We start from the raw sequence: 15,876 nt of genomic DNA on the forward strand, positions 1-15,876 counted from the left end.
AGCTTGTTTGGAGACATCTTGGAGTGTTGTATCGTGCAGAGAGCATTGTGGAGCCTGTGTTATATTGGAGGTGGCAAGTCTGTTGTTCCACTTGTGAGGGCAACTGGGAGAAGCGTCTTGTGCACCAGGAGGGGTCATGGAGTGCACGGTTAGATTACAGGATGGGTGTTAATATCCAAAGTAGTGGAAACTTGCAGAGAGGGAGGAGCATTTTGAACCATACCACATTTATTGGCTGGTTCAGTGATCTTGTAGAGAGTGAAGAATAATGGGTATCAAGTTAGGTGTCCCTGCCAAAAGTACAGGTGTGGAGAGAGCACACCAGCGTCTGTGCTAATTGTGCATGTGTGCTTATCCCGGAGTGGTGAATGGGGACTGATGTGTGCATTGTGTGCTGTCCCACAAGGCACGTTGATTCGGAAGCCCATGTTTCTCTCGTATTGTGCTCTTGTGTTCTCCAATCCTGACTTTAGCTGGTCTGGTGGTCATCCCTATGTAGAGGAGTTCACAAGGGCATGATATTAGGTATACGCATTTTTTGGTGTTACTGTTTCTGTGTTGTCTCTGTTCCCAGGGGAACTTCCCCAGGTGCAGTGTCTTGGTGTGTCTGGCTGATGCACAGGAGCTGCAGGTTCTGCATGGCTAGTGTCCTGTTTCTGGCGGCAGGTTCCAAAGAGTATTTTCTCCCAGCTTTTTACGAGGGCATGGTTTTGTGTCTATCAGTTGGTCTCTTATGTTGGTCTTCCTCTTTAAGGCGAAACTAGGTTGTCTGATGTTTAGGGCGTCTGTGTTTATGATCCTCCAATTTCTCAGTATGATGTTTTTTTCTTGTTGGACAGAGAGGTAAAGGTGGTATCGCAGGGCTTCACATCTTCCTCTGTCTGTACTTTTTTCTCCAGAAGGTCCTCACGATTGCTGTTGCATACTCTCTTCTTGGCTTTCTTTATCACGCCTGTTGGGTAGTTTCTGTTCTCCAGGTGGGTAGTTAGTGACGCTGCTTGGGAATCATAGTCAGTTAGGGAGCTGCAGTTCCTCCGGATCCTGAGAAATTGTCCATAGGGGAGATTTTCCCTTAGGACCTTCGGGTGGTGGCCATCGAAAGGGAGTATACTGTTGCAGTCTGTTTACCGTATTTTTTCTCTGGATACTAGCCATGTCCTCATAGCCGTGTCCTCATAGGAACAGTAACCCATTTCTTGGATTCATATCATAATGCAGACAACCCTGCATAATGGTGCAAGGGAGACTGCATTGGTGTTCTGCCACACACAGTGCGCCAGAAATGCCTCATAACTTTGCAAATGTGGAACATTTCTACTCTCTCCCATTTGACGCAACTTTGCGCAGTCAGGTGCCTTGCTGCATTGCGTTCTGTGAAAGAATGGTACCATATAACCCCATATAGTTCTGGTCCAGGTTTTCCTTAGCCAGCTTGGTTCAGCTGAGGTGAATCTGGGAACAACTATCAGAATTCATTAGGTTGTTGTGTGATGTCCAAAGCTGAAGCATAATGTCCCTAATGATACTGGCTCACTCAGTAACTTGCGTCATCACTTTACACTGATCCAGGACTGTATATAATAATAATTATAACAATTTGTAAAGCGCAAACGTATCACCCCTTAAGGGCTTCAAGGCACTGGGTGCTGTCAGGGAGAGTAAGTGAGATATTGCCCAGAGTCACATGATGCTATGCTGAGCTGCCGCCGGTACCAGGGTTCAAACCGCAAGCCCGGCACTCCGGAGTCAGCCGCTCTGACCGATGCACCACACCTCTCCCTCGTGTGTGGAGCAGAATGAAGTAGAGCAAGCAAAACTCGGATTTGGGAGTAAATATCACAGTTTTCTGCTCTCATCTAAGTCGTTTACTACCAGAACAGCATTCCTAAACTCTAGTTCAAGCATTTTTAACTCCCACACCCTCCACTTTCCAGACAACAAACAGTAAAAGAAAATCTGCCATTAATCACAAATCAGGCAAATAAGAGAATTCCAAGTGGGAAAGAGAATGGTACTTTTCTGGAAAACATCTCATAAACTAAAGATAATGTAATTTTTTTTCATTTGCTATATTTACTGCAAGACATTACATGTTTAAACATTCTATTTCGAGCAATGTTATTTTGTTTACTTTTGCAGAGGAACAGAACATTATGAAGCAGGCAGTGGCATTAAACTAATTAGATTGTTCAGTTGACTGAATGCAATATGCATGATTTTTCATAAAAGACTAGTCAGCGGCCCTCACAAGGGACAAGTCACAAGGAGTCGTTCCTGTTTCTGCAGTCATTTTCTTTCCAAACACCTAATTTCATTGCGATAATAATGTGGAAACAAACACCATTCAAGATATTGCACATTAACATGCCCATTCGATTGTATTTTGAAAGATTTAACTTTTTTAATAAAATGGAAACTGTGCTAAGAAGGAACTCTCAGCAGCGCCAATCGAATGAAGAAAACTGCCGTTCTCCGTTAAATTCGTGCTGTTATCACCCCAAAGTGCTAAATAGACACGTAGGAGTCGAGTACTGTACAAACCCCTTTTTTCATGTGTGTCAGAATTCTGAATATATGTAAAAATACGACCGGTAAGATTTTTTACTTCATAACTTTCAGCAGGTCAACCTGCATAAATTTATGAGGTCAAAAACTAAGTAATTAACGGGGCATGAGAATTTTGGTGAAGTAGTTACCCAAGGCCATCAGTTATGCCACACTTTGAGGGCAAAATACATAATTGGTGTTTGTAACTGCATGCACTAAATAACAAACCCCAGCGCATCATTATTTTTGGAGGCGATGAATAAAGATACGGTTATGAAGAACTCATAATTGAGGCTTTAGAGTGCCAATGGGGCATATGCCCCAAAATAGATAGATGTGCCAATCACTAAGTCAGTGCTTCCATAACAAGACCTCTACTGGCTCCCCCTTCAAGGACACCTTGGGCAGTCCTGACATTGATGGTGGCATCATACCCACCAGCAGACTTTCTGTCTAGGACCGCCATTGAAATCATGGTGGCCCAGGACAGGAAATCTTTTGGGATGTCCCTCACACTCTGTGCGACAACTCCACATGCATATATGATGTTTGTTATGTGTGTCCTTCAGGGGGGCCCGCTATGAGGGTCTTCCGGACTTTTAGAAGTCACTGCTGTTCTGCCATGATCTTTCCCATTGGCAGTTTGGGCTGGTCTGTTCCCATGAGGCACAGGGTCAGACTGATTTGCCTATGGCCATGTCTGAACTGGGGTGGCGGAGTGAGCTAAAGAACGGTTATGGATTAAACCCAGATCAGTTGACTGGGGGTGAGTGTTTGTATTGCCAACGCTCTGTCCATCATCCCCTTTGGTTTTTCTTTCCCGAAAGCAGCTCCTAAAATGCAAGCAGGAGAGGTTTTATAGGGAAACTGATGGAGCAAGGGCTCGTGAAAAAGAGACTTACTAGGAAGCAATCTTCTCATGTAACCACTAACCCCATACTTAACTTGTATTGTGGAAATAACATGCATTACACAAATATTTATGAATTAGAGTGAAGCTTGCCTATGTGTCTTATTAACCAGTAACTCAAGTGTGAATCTAAAATGGCTGCTAACCGAAAATCTTTAGTGCGTATGCGTCTACTGCATCTGCGTAGTATGATGAATCTTTCGCTAGGAGGGAGCTTTCTGCACTTGCGCCGTAGCTAACAAAATAGCTGCTTGAAACTCACATGCTTGCCACCAGCTTGCTGAAAAACTAAACCCAGCTATTCTACTAATGCTAATGCAGGAAGAGTAAAAATAAGTAAAGGGGATTAGAGTAGAGATAGATGGTATACAGTGAAACCATTTATTTTTGATTTTAACATTTGTCTTTTTGACTCTTTCTATAGTGCTTATTATGGGCCTAGAAACCTGCACCACAGTCTATTCCCTCTCATTCTACTGCACATGCGTAGTGCAACCAAGCCGGAAGACGCAATGTCAACTTGTACTTCGTCCAAGGTTTCCAGTGGATACTTTCATGAGAACCGGAACAGCAGTCCACTGAAATGGATGGGAACTACTGTTTTTTTTCCTAATATGTGACAATTGCATTGTGAATACGGGTGGGAATAAGGAATGATGTATAAAACTTGAGAGGTGGGGATTTAAAACAAAGAACTGAAAGAAAATAATGAGAAATAAGCATGATGTAATGATCACCTCCCCTTGCCTAGCCAATCAGAGTTAGTATTTCCATAAGTTTGAAACATTAATAGGTGGTACCAGCAAACAGAAAGGTATAATTGAGGTAACATTAGTTAGTTAGCTAGCCTGAGACTGGGATGCTGTCCAAGAGCACAGAGAAGTGCCAGACGGAGATGCTGAAGAAGAATCGAATTGCTGAATCCATTATCTTAAGCAAATTCATTTAGAAGAATATCGCAGAAGAATCTCAAGGAGGAAAAGAGTGTCAGAGAGGGGTGCCATGCAAGCATCAGTGATAGAGAGGTCCTCTGCCCGAGTCCTGTCCTAAAGTCTTTGTTTGCCAGATCTTCCTGAGGGACCCTTTCCAATTCGTAGGCCTGGAAGTTGGTTTTCACACCATTCTTGGTAAATATAAATATATATGTGAATGCGATTGTGTGCTTTTCTCTCTATCCTCTCCCTTTCATGCAGTGTCATTGTAAGATATAACTGAATGCATCTTGATTGATTATTTGAATTTTCCTTCCTGCGAGAGACAGAGTTTGCTCTGTACTGCCTAAGGGTTCACATGAAATTAATCTGAGATAAACTTTAAAATGACATCCCGACTCTGTGGTCATTTCCAAGGTGTAAGTATTTTGAAAACATATGTCATTTCACAATCAACTAGTTCCAACTAATGGTCCATTGACCAGAGGAAATAACTTTTTATCAGTGAAAGATTAGTTAGGGACTTGAGATAACTAATCTAGAGAATTATTAAAATCATGACCCCAGTGGTTATTACCGCAGTGTTGTGAATGTATTTATGGGCCCAGGTGAGTATGTGTGTTAGATTACCTGTTAGTGGTAACCCGCTGGATCAGTTTTCTGGTAGCAGAGCTATGGTATTATTGACTAGTTTGGTGACAAGTATTTATTATTGATTATTTGTTTGTGTTACGTTTGTTTTATGTTTGTTTATGTTGTTTAGAATTCCCGGGAAATTGAATAGCAGGTGGCGGTAGATGCCACACTGCAGTGAAGTTACTAGTCTGTTGGAATAAAACTGAGAAGTTAGGTAGGGCTGGCAGTGTTGAATTTGGGACTATTTCGTGTAAAAGTAAGAGTAATTTATAGCAAAGAGTTCATTGGTGAAACCTTTGTGTTATATCACCTGGTAAGGGTGACACTGAAGGAGTACCAGGTTCTTCTGAGCTTGATTGAAGGGTAAACAAAAGCTTTTATTCGCAGTCTATGAAAAGTAAACGGAAGGTCTTACTCAGAAGAGTGAACGGAAGGTTTTACTAGCAGTAAAAAGAAGTTAATTATCCTTTGATTTAGTGGAACAGACAGAATAGCAAATGTTTATATGTTGTTGTTAATGAATTTTATTTGAAGGAAAATAAGGAAAAGAAGTTTACGCATTACCTTGTGAAGGGAGGGTCAGTTGCCGGAGTTGCATTGAGGTCACAGTGAGCCGAGCTGGGATTGGTGGAAACACCGGGTGTGTATGACAAACTCAGATTGTAAAGGAGGGGTCAGTAGTAAGAAGCAGAACTGACGTCAATCGAAAGGCCGCGCTAGCATTGGTCAGATTGCCAGCATGACCTGAAGCCTGATTGGAAGCCTGATTAAGAACAACATTTTGATTGGCTAGTGAAAATTTGAATACTCAATTAACATTTGTCTTTTGGTGCGAGAAGCCCTGACAGAAAAATCAAGATTTTGCGGATTATTGTTTTATTCATCGAGTGTCTAGAAAAATGTATGGAGAAAGGAGAAAAAAGTCATTTATTCAGAAAATTAAGAATTTCTTCAAGAAAGACAAACCAGTTCTGACTAGAGAGGGAATTCCTATTCCACCACCTAAAACACCTGCTTCATTTATGATGATGGAAAGAGGTTATCATACCTGTGTATGGATGGAGAATTGGATGGAATACACAAAAGGTGATTTAGCTTTCCCAGAACTTGGTACCTTTAATGGAAGAATTTTACAGAATTTGAGGATGCGGATCCATGAATTAGAACCAAGATCTAGATTAGCATTAGAAGAATAGGATACTGAGTCATTTGAGAGAGAAATGGTCGAAGAGGAACATTTTCCAGATATTATACCAGAGGTATGAATGGGACGTATGAAGAACAAATGAAACAGTGGAGAAGAATGATGGTATCAGAAGGGTTGAATCCTGTATTAATGGCTGATGAACAAACAGGGAGTAAGTGTAAAGAAAAATCAAAACATTTGAATGCGACTGGGTATGGAGAATCGGATAATGAGTTATTAGGGGACCTTTTGAATAAAAACCCTCCACCGTATCAAGAAGGACCAAGTAAAGTTATCCTAAGTGCTCCAGTATTAGGACCTCCATTGATTCCCCAGGTCATACATGAGCAAACAGTTAATAAAGTACTTTATGATATAGAAAAAGAAGACTTGAATAAAAATAGAGAAGAATTAATACAGAAAATAACCCAATTAAATGTGAATCCTGAAGCATTGACAATACCTGTAACTATAGGTCCAGTTGTTTCTGTATATGGAGATAAAGTAAATTGTCCAAAATCACCAGCTACTGAAATGCCCTTAAATAATCCCAGAAAAGAAATCCTAATAACTGATGACCAAGTCAGTGAGTGTGATTCGGTAATTTAATTAATGGATATGCCAATAAGAGACAATGTGAGAGAAACTCCAAAGAGAGTCATACCTAGCAGTTCAAAAGAAGGAAGGACAGTAACATCCTCTGGGGTCGGAAGTGCCACATCAGTAACACCAGAATATTTAGAGAGATGGCCACAAGGGATTGAAAAACAGAATTCACCTCCTAAAATATTATATATTTACAATTTGAAAGTAGAATTGGAAGAATTGGAAGAATGGACTGCTGGAAATGTGGGAATAGATAGATTGAACACTTATGATGAAGAAAAATTGTTGTTTGTATGCGGGAGTATAACTTGAAATGCGAGACTGTTTCACGAGAAATTGACAGAACTATCCTCAGAGATGGGGATAGAAATAGGGAGATGGAAAGAATTACAGAAGCCTTACCGAGTGGATTTTACTGACAAAGATTTGGAAAATATGAATGTGTCTGCAAGGAAGATGCAAGTGAAAGAGTTACTGAGTATCTTGCAGAAATGGGGAGACATTGATTAGTGGAGAGTGAGATGGCAAAGAGGCACAAGCTAAGGAAGCGTCTAATGCATATTTGATGAAAGAAACAGGGAAAGTGGAAAGATTGTTTCCCCTGAGGGAGGTATCTGGTGGTAGATATGTGCATGTTCCATGGAGTCGACAGTATATTTTGTTATTTACAAACGAGTTCCCAAAGTTGAGTGAAAAGCCAGTTGCATGGTATAGGAAAGTTAAAAGGCTTATGAAAATGTCTCAGAAGTATTGTTGACAGATTTAGATGGTTTGTTTGATATAGTGGTGCCTGCAGACTTATGGACAGAATGTAAAATCACAGTTGATTGGCCTAGTGAAGAATATCCAAGAGATACAAAAACAGGAGCACCGTTGGATGACGTAAGGAAGAAATATCATCAAGTAATTACGTTTTTGAAAGTGAAGATACCTCCAAAAGAAACAGATTGGATAAAAATAGATCGAACTACCCAAGAGCCAAATGAGTCTGTTCATGCGCATTATGAAAGGTTATTACAGGCATTTAAGCAGTATAGTGGATTTGAAAGTATTGGAGATAAGTATATGGGTCATTTTGTGTATCGATTTGTTACCGGATAAAGACCTGAGATTAGTCAGATGATTTAACAGCAAAGATTTGTTAGCAGAGTAAGGCCATAGATGAGATATTAAACTATGCTAAATATTGTGTAGACGATGTTGAAGATAGGCATAATTAATTAAAGGAAAATATTATGTGGGTACAAGTGAAATTGGCAGAATGTTAATTTTAATGGTGCTTGTAAAGCGCAGAGCTACCCATAGGTGTCCTGGTGCTCGAAGTTGCCTACATGGTTGCTGCAAAGAGAAGACTGATCAGGGAAAAAGCCAGGTTTTCAGCCCCCTCCTAAATGAGAGGAGCTCAGTTGCACTTCTGAGGTGGAAGGGTAGGCCGTTTAAGGGCTTTGTGGCACAGCTGAAGAAAGTCCTACCCCCCCAGCTAGCCTTTTTGATGCGTGAAATTAATATTTGTTTTGCCTCGGCGGAGCGCAATGCTCTGCCTGGAACATACCTTTGTAGGTGTTGTCTCATTTACGCCGGACTTGACCCCTTAAGGGCCTTAAAAACCATACAGAGAGCCTTGAATTCTACTCGTTGTTTCACCGGAAGCCAGTGAAGGTTTCAGAGACCCTTCCTCACTGAAACAAACCTTGGGGTGCCCAGGAGCGTCTTGGCTGCTGTATTTTGTAAGATGTCTCTTTTGAATGTTAAGATAGAGGTTGTTGCAATAGTCCAGTCGCAACAAAAGGAGAGCTGTAACTACTGTCTTGAGGCTGTCTTCAGGAATTTTTTTTCCCTCAGGATCCTTCCAGGATACGATCCAGCTATTCTGGTCCCGAAAGAAAGTTTAGAGTCCACAATCACCCCTAAATTCTTCACCTTATCAGTGGGGGCTGGGGGCATGCCCATGGCATCAGGCCACCAATCGGGTGTCCAGAGATTAGCGGAGTTAACAAAGATGATAACCTCAGTTTTCCCTGCGTTTCGCCGAAGGCAGTTGGCTGACATCCAGCTTGCAATGGCTTGCATGCAGTCATGGCAGCCTTGTCCTATCTCCACCTCCAGAACAACAGGGAATACATTTAATGAGGGATTTGAGAATCAACCGCAGCAGGTAGTTAATCAGAAGTATCAGTTGCCACCTGCCCCTATGCCAAATTTTGTGAATCAGGCAAAGTACAGTGCGGACGCCGGATTTCCAGGAAGTGGTAAGATTCAGTGGTTTCACAATATTTTTTGCAGAATTAAAATGAGGAATATATGTTGATGCATTGAGGGTGCCTGAGGGGGAAAGAAGAGGAATGCGTACTTGGCACATCCTAACCGGTAGATCAGTCAGGTCCATTTGTTCATGGGAAAGTGGAAGGTATTGACATCACTTTTCTATTGGATTGGTAAATTATTATAGTGAAATATGAAAGTAATTTGAGTGATGGATATGTTAGCTAGTTATTTGGATTGAGAAGGTCAGCGGAGGGATAGGAGAGGGAAAAAAGGTTTGCATTTATATAGTGCTTGCTACCCCTGATGAGGTGTTGAAGCGTTTTTTTTTTGGCGAGTAGCACACCACTCTGGAACCCATAAAGGATTATTATTTTTATTTTTTTTTTATTTTTATTGAGCAAACTTTAAATTTACAACAGTAGATAATATACAGGAACGCTTAGGAGACTGTAGATAATACATTAAATACAATTAGTAGTACTAATTATCTTTGTGTTTTATGTGACAGGTATAATGATATATAGTAAAGCTGAACATAAATACAGTAAATATTCAACATGCATTGTATCCTCATTATCTTCGTCCATACTTCTATATATATTAGATTCGACAATTATTCTTGCTGGATTCAGTTGGGTTTAAAATCAGGCCCTTTGCTGATTATACCATCTAGTTATAGGAGCCCAGATCAATTCCCCTTTAGCTCTGGATTTTTTCCCTCTAGTTTTGTATATTGCTGTTTCTAGCTTATATGTAGCAAGGAGTCTATTCATCCAGCCCTGGAATGTAGGTGCCTCTGTATCCTTCCATCGGGCTGCTAGCATAATTCTGTATATAGTTGTACATAGATACGTAGTATATATTTCTGAATTATTGAGTTCTAAAGAACTATCATAACCCAATACAACCAAGGTAGCTGATATTTGGATCTCCCAACCAAAAATTTCAGCCCAAAATTTACATATATTCTCTTTTAGCTGTTCGAGTTTCGGGCAGTCATAAAACATATGTACTAGATTTGCGGGACCAAGCGCGCATCTAGGACATTTGTCATGACTAGCCTTGCCCCATGAGAACAATTTAGCCGGTGTATAGTATAGATTACAAGCCGTTTTGTAAATTTGAGCTTTTAAGTTACTTGCAAGTATGATTTTAGAGGATAATTGTAGCACCATATCTATATCCACATTGGAATTATTTAATTTGTTAAACCAGCTCTCCTCTATTTTCTCTAAATCATCTGGATGGTTGTTTATAAGAATCCCGTAGATATCACTAATTCTTACAGTTATTTTTTGCATCAGATTTAATAGTGTTACCGTCTGTAAACTTAAGTTTGTGATATGTTGTCTTAGTGATGTGAATATTTGGATAAATTTAAAATAATCTGTGGGATAGATCTGATATTTAAGATTTAACTCCTCAAAAGTGATTCTACCATCTGGTTTTAGGAAGTCGCCAATAGTAACGATGCCTAAATTTTCTCAACGTTTAGTAATATTATCATTAAGATATTGTGGGATTATTGAGCTATGCCATAAAGGTGTGTATTTGGTGTATTTAGGTATTGATAATATTCTAGTAACTTTAGTCCATATTTTAAATGTGTCAGTAACAATTTTAAATTTTATCTTTTTATAATATGATGGCTCGATTTGTCTTAGCAGTAACCCCTGCGCTAAATCTCCTAATGCGAGTTCATAGATAGAGGGAATGTCGTGAGGAGATCTTATTCGATCTGGATTTTTAGAAGTGATTAACAAGGACATCTGCTGTAGTATGGCGGCCCACATGTAATAGGTTAAGTTTGGAACTGCTAATCCGCCTCGGGATATAGGTGACACTAATTTAGTTATAGCCCGTCTTGTCTTCCCATAGTTCCAAATAAATGATGATATTAACTGGTCTATCTTCTTAATGTAAGTGTTATCAATAAGGAAGGGAATTGCCCGAAATAAATATAGTAATTTTGGAAAGATTGTCATCTTAATATAGTTAGTTCTACCAATTATGGATAAATGAAGGTTATTGACTCTAATGAGATCTTTTTTTATTTTTGTGATTACAGGATCATAATTAAGTGTAATCATTTCGTTGGTATTTGGTGAAATGTTGACCCCTAAGTATTTTGCATGTCCAACTCTATGTTGACTTATATATGGCGTGTTATCGGTGCAGACAACCATCGTTTTGTCTTTATTTAATGAGTACCCTGAGTACTGGCCGAATATTTTAGTCACCACTCCGATTTCCTCTATCGCCTCAGTAGGATTAGTTGTTAAAATCGCTATGTCATCGGCATAGGCTAATATTTTTGTATTATATATTCTAGTCTTGACTGGGGTGATCCTTGGTGATGTTAATAATTTAATAATTAAGGGGTTAATATATAAAGCAAATAAAAGTGGTGAACACGGACACCCTTGTCGAGTCCCTCTCTGAATGTCTATAATTTCTGACTCACTTCCTCCCGTCAGAACTTTGGCTTTAGGTTCTATGTATAGTGCTTTCAGTGATTTTACGAACCCAGGGCCAATATTATTAAGGGCTAAAAGCTCCCACAAGTACAGCCATGAGACCCGGTCAAAAGCCTTTTCAGCGTCTAATAAAATCAAAGACATTTGACCTCGTTCTATTTTCATTATATCGAATAATGTTATAACTCGGCGTATATGGTCAGTGGTGCTTTTGCCGGGAATAAACCCGTGTTGCCAAGGAGATACTAGTTGTTCAATATATATACCAAGTCTATTAGCAAGAATTTTCGCATAGGTTTTAGAATCTGAATTAATCAGTGAGATTGGTCTATAGGATGTGGTTAATTCAGGGGGTTTGTCCTTTTTCCCAAAGACTGCTATGTTTGTTTGTCGCCATGATTCTGGGGTTTTTCCGTGCCACTGTATGCCTAAAAATAAATCGTGGATAAATGGGGTTATAGTCTTTCCTAGTATTTTGTATAGGTCTAGAGGAATCTTGTCAGGCCCTGCTGCCTTCCCTGCAGCTAATTCTGCTACTGCAGCAGACATAGAAAGAGGAAAAGCCTTTCAGGATTGATTCTGTGCAGGAAGGTGGCCCTTCCTGTGCAAAAAAAGCCTGCATGCAATGCAGTCACCTTAGTACCATGGTGCAAGAGTGCTTACGTTGGTGCTAGGCTGACGAAATGGCCCCAGCGCAGGGGGAAAGGAATGCTCCAGATGCCATAGATACAGAACATTCCTGCCCTTTCCCTTTGACACAGGGCAGCGCTGCATGTTGACTTGCTGCGCTGCCCTGAGCCAAATCCCCATAAATATGCCCCTAAGTGTAAGGAAAGATATATTATTGTGCAAGGACAGGGAAGTGCTACAGCTTGCACTGTTAATGACTGTGATGGAGGATACTGCTGTTTGTGCCATTGTCTTCTGGCTATACTGTGTTATTCTCATAAGAAAGCCCATATTAGTAGTGGTAATGCTACAGCAAAGAAACCCATGTCCATTGAACTTGTTCAATGCTTATGTGAATAAAAAAAAGCACCATTGATTTATCCTGGTCATTATTAATATACATATATTGGTAGAGCTTCTCAATTGACAAGTCTGCAGTCAGAGCAGGGGTTTATTCCTGCTGGTGTAATAGAGGCAGACAAAAAGACTTGTTTGTCAATGAGCCAGCACTGTATTCCTGAAAACTTAGTATGAGGAATCACCCATAAAGAAGAAGAAGGAAATTGATTCATGATAACTGAAATGATTATGTCTGTTATTGTTATTGTTCAATATATGATCAGACTAATATGTCCGCTCCTGGAATGACTGTTGCCAGAGTATTTTTTTTGTTGATAAATTATATATATTGAGAGAAATGTTAAGTGTTTAAGATGTTCTATTACTCATTGTGTGGTCGACTTTCACGGTTCTGGTCCCTCTCATGGTCTCTCTCTCTCCTACCTAATCCCTGTCTCCACATTCTACTCAGGCACACTGAGTCAATTGTCTCAACGTGTTGTGCTTCATTTACTGTGTTCTCACTTAGGTACCATTGTGCATATTATGAATCTCAGCCCCCTCTACATCATTGCACATCTTATGTATCTCAGAACCTGGCACTGTTATGTATCCCATGTGTCTCAGCACACCAGCGTTGACATTACGCCCAAAGCTGTGCTTCTCTACTGCCTTATGCGCAGTTTTCAGGGTTATGCCAGGCGCACTGTTTGTCTTTTTTCTAACTCAGCGCTCTTTGCTGAGATCTAGCGAGATCTTGGAAAATCTTGCTGGACATCTTGGGTGTGACACTAATTAAACCACACCCACAAAGTAGAGCTTGCTTTGCCTCGAGTTCTTCATGGAAGAAGGACCTCTTTAGCAACTCTAATTACATGCACGTCTTCAAGAATTCTGGTGCTCGTCATCTGGCGCGTCGCCCACAGCAGGAACGGTCACCTAGAAAAAAAGAAAAGAAAAGAACATTCAGAAAAAGAAACAACACAGTTCCCAACATATAAGTGAAACTATGTTTGCAACTTATTTAGCCTGTACTACCAAGAACTTGAAACCCATAGATATTGTTGTGTCATGAAGTTACTACCAAAGAACTTGAAAGCCATACAAATTGTTGTATCACACTTGATGTGCTAAATAATTCCCATTGCAAATACTTGTGAAATCTCAGAGAGGTGCAGTAACCTTTTTGAAGCAACAACAGGTGACAACTATAGACAACTCCTTCTACAGGTAAGTCTTTAGGTGACAACTGTATACCTGAACACAAGAGTGTGGTACTAATGATACTAACTTCGTTGTGTTACTAGTGATGTTTGTCTGGGTAAGATTGTTAATAGTGGAATAACTATACCTAAACACAAGAGTGTGGTACTAATGATACTAACTAAGGGGCCGATTAGGATGGCGGTGAATCCGCATCCTCCGGGCCGGCGGAAGCCACCGCCGGCCTGGAGGATGCGGATTCACCGCCACGGCCACAGAAAACACCCACCGCCAGATTAGGATGGCAGTGGGATTGCTGGGACCAGCGGCGGACGGCAGGTCCGTCCACCGCTGATCCGTGGGTTGTGGAGGGCTATTTGGTCGCAGTGTCTGCAAGACACAGTCAGACAAATTACGATGTGCATTGCAACATGCTTTTCCACGGCAGCTTTTCCGCTGTGGAAAAGCATGTGGTCTTTGGTGTTTGGGGGCCCCTTGCGGGCCTCCAGGGTGTCGGGGTAGGGGGGTGCACATGGGGGGTACCTATGGTCCCTCCCAGCATTTACATGCTCAAAGCAGCAGGAACCACGCGGTGCCTGCTGCTTTGTGCATGTAAATGTAAAACATGCATTTTTAACCTTGCGGCGGGTGCTGCTTCAAGCAGCACCCGCCACAAGGTTAAAGATACAGGATGTGATCGCTAGGGTAGCGGTCACATCCTAATTGCACCGGAGGGACCACCGCTGCCCCTGCGGACGGTCCCTCCACCTCGGGGGTGGCGGACGGACCCCATCCTAATAGGCCCCTAGGTAGTTTTACTAGGGTTGATGTTTGTCTGGGTAAAATTGTTAATAGTGCAATAACTATACCTGAACACAAGAGTGTGGTACTAATGATACTAACTAGGTTGTGTTATTAGCGTTGATGTTTGTGTGGGTAAAGATTGTTAGTAGTGTGTTTTCTCATTAGCAGTCACAAAAGTAGTCATAGGAGATGCCTAGAAAGGAGGGTTATCCCTCAATAAAAGACAGCCCAGCAGAATCCGATCAGTGAGAAGTGATCACTAGGTGTCATCTCAGGGGAACAGCCAGCTGTAACCAGGTAGATTAATGTTCAGACTACTGTGAGAACCTTAGGGCTGGAGGGAGCTTAGTTAATGGTTAATGACAGAGGGAGATTTCCACGACTTTAACTTCTTTGTTTAAGGTTCGACAATGGTACTCCTAAAGTGAAGAATCATGCTATGGATTAACTGGGCCACCCTTCCTAGTCCCAATCTAACTTCCTTAGTGCATCCAGGACTCACATGAAAGAAGGTCGGGTTAAAGGAGCTGGTCCAATTCATCCCCGCGAGGCCACGCTGCAGGCTCTTCAGGTAAGGTCTCCATTGAACCCTGACAGAATGCAAATCCCCTGGTGCTCGCTTCGTTCCGGCAATATGGTCAGCCACATGTTTACATTGAGCAATATTGTCAATATAATGGCAGCTATCCAAGTAGAGAACCAGACCTCGAAACAAGAAGTAACTGCTATGCAAAACCAGTTAGTGTTAGAAACTAGAACTGGAGTTCCATGGCTTCTCCTACCCCGGGTTCCACCCAAGACAACGAGAAAAAAGCAGTGATAAAACCAGCCAGCTGTCAGCTGCCTTGCCACACATTCATGGGTTCAAGCCAAATTCAGGTGGTCACATCACAATCTATACCATTAGCACCTCCTGAGCGTTTTATGGAGACAGAAACAAGTATGGAATATTTCTAAATCAGTGCCATCTACATTTCATGGCCAGACTCATGGTATTCCCCGATGATGTCTCTAAGGTAAGGATGTCTTATCTCAGAGGATGTCTCTGGTCCATTGCTTTGATGGAACAGGACAACCCGCTGTTATATAGTTATACCACATTTAAAGATACCGTTCAGAGGTTATTCGCTTTATTCGTTTGGCACACGTTTGTCCAAGCTTTGAAAACCTAGTCATGGAGGCTGAATGGCCAGAGAAAAAGAGGATCCCTTTCTTCTACCACAGAGCAGACTACGTGATGAGCTGAAAGAACAAATCCCACACATAGTAGAGCCCCCTGAAGTGATAGACAATTTCCTCAAC

Source organism: Lissotriton vulgaris, chromosome 6, assembly GCF_964263255.1.
Source record: "Lissotriton vulgaris chromosome 6, aLisVul1.2, whole genome shotgun sequence".
NCBI lineage: Eukaryota > Metazoa > Chordata > Amphibia > Caudata > Salamandridae > Lissotriton > Lissotriton vulgaris.